This window comes from Gastrolobium bilobum, unplaced genomic scaffold (genome assembly GCF_033153095.1).
Source record: "Gastrolobium bilobum isolate Gb01-03AN ecotype WA unplaced genomic scaffold, APGP_CSIRO_Gbil_v1 utg10943, whole genome shotgun sequence".
NCBI lineage: Eukaryota > Viridiplantae > Streptophyta > Magnoliopsida > Fabales > Fabaceae > Gastrolobium > Gastrolobium bilobum.
In genome coordinates, this window is record NW_026895804.1 from 120,174 (window position 1) to 121,754 (window position 1,581).

The 1,581-nt window shown below is 38.8% G+C and overlaps 1 non-coding gene across 1 annotated transcript; it reads right to left on the reverse strand.

Annotated features, from left to right (window-relative positions):
- Positions 1 to 1,179: 1,179 nt before the first annotated feature.
- On the reverse strand, positions 1,180 to 1,286 carry LOC133296089 (small nucleolar RNA R71). The gene has a single exon (XR_009749452.1). It is a non-coding gene; the product is annotated as a small nucleolar RNA R71 (small nucleolar RNA).
- Between the last annotated feature and the right edge of the window lie 295 nt (positions 1,287 to 1,581).

Sequence of the window (1,581 nt, forward strand, 5' to 3'; positions counted from 1 at the left end):
TTGAGATTCTAGTTCCTGACAAAGGGTAAAATAACAATTCATATACGCACTAGGGATAGGCTTCATGAATTGCAAACGTGAAAAATTCACTGATTTAAAAGGCTTAACTTGAAAAGGAATTTCTAAGGGATTAGGATTCTAATAGGGTTGATAAATTTAAGATCATTATGGAATTATGGCTTAACTAATCAATTAACAGATGGTGAATTGTTTGATCAATGGTTAAATTAAATGTAAACATTAATTCATATTGCAAGGTGGGGATCATAAAGGTCTTGACGTCTTTTACCGCAATATTCTTTTAAATATTTTCTCAATCCTAATCTGTTATTCTCAAGGTTTGTTTTAAAAGCATATTTGAATTGTTCACAAGTTCTTGAATTGTTCTCAATTTTTACAACCATAATTATTCTCAAATCAATTTTATTAATCCAACAAGAGAGAAATAGTTATAATAATTTCGGTGTCTCAATCCTCGTGGAGACGATACTCTACTCATCCCTTTATTACTTGGAACGATCGGTACACTTGCCGATTTTTCGCAACAAGTTTTTGGTACCGTTGCCGGGGATTGAATACGCCAATTTTATTTATAACTTTTGATTTTCTTGATTGGATTTTGTTTTGTTACTAATCTTTTTGCTTTAGTTTATGCGAGGTAAAGTAAATCGAGAAAATTTACAGTTTTATCCAGAAATCGAGAAAACTGCAAAGAAGAACCGAAAGCAAGCCAAGCAAAGAAAGCAGGAAGAGTCTTCGAGTTCTAAGCCACACACAGAACCAGTGATGGCAACCCCTAATCCACCTCCCGCAGAAGAATTGATGGAGTCAATTCTTGCTCCTATGTTCACGAGGCCGAACTCTAGCATAGTCAGGTCACAGATAGATGCCAACAACTATGACATCCATCTGTCGCTGATTACCTTGGTGGAGAAGACTCCTTTTGGTGGAGAGGACTACGAAGATTTTCATGACTTTATGGACAGATTTCTAAGAATCTGTGACACAACTAAGCATCATGGAGTGTCTGATGATGCAATCAGACTCCGGTTGTTTCCTTTTGCTTTGACCGGGAAAACCCTCAGATGGTTAGATCGACAAGCTCCTAACAGTATCCGAACATGGGACGAGTTAGCAGCCATGTTCTTTGCTGAGCACTTTTCTAGGGAAAAGTACAATAAGTTGGTGAATGAAATCACCAACTTTATTCAACAGCTGGGAGAGACCTTGTGTGCAGCCTGGACTAGATTCCAGGAGTTGATCAGAAAGTTCCCCCAATACGACTTGCCAGACGCCAAGAAGGTCAGAGTCTTCTACAATAGGATGGCACCAGATTCCAGAATGGTTGTCAACGGTGCAGCCGGGGGAACCATAGGAAAGAAGACAGCAGCTGAAACTCTGGAGCTGATTAATTACATGGAAAGGAACGAGAATGCTTCAATGGAAGTTCAACCAGTTCAATCGAAGAAAAGACTTCTACAACTGGGGAACACTGATGCATCTCTAGCTGAGCAAAAGGTGATTGCACAACAGTTAGCCAGTATGAATGCCAAGCTAGACAAGATGAAAATATCTACAGCT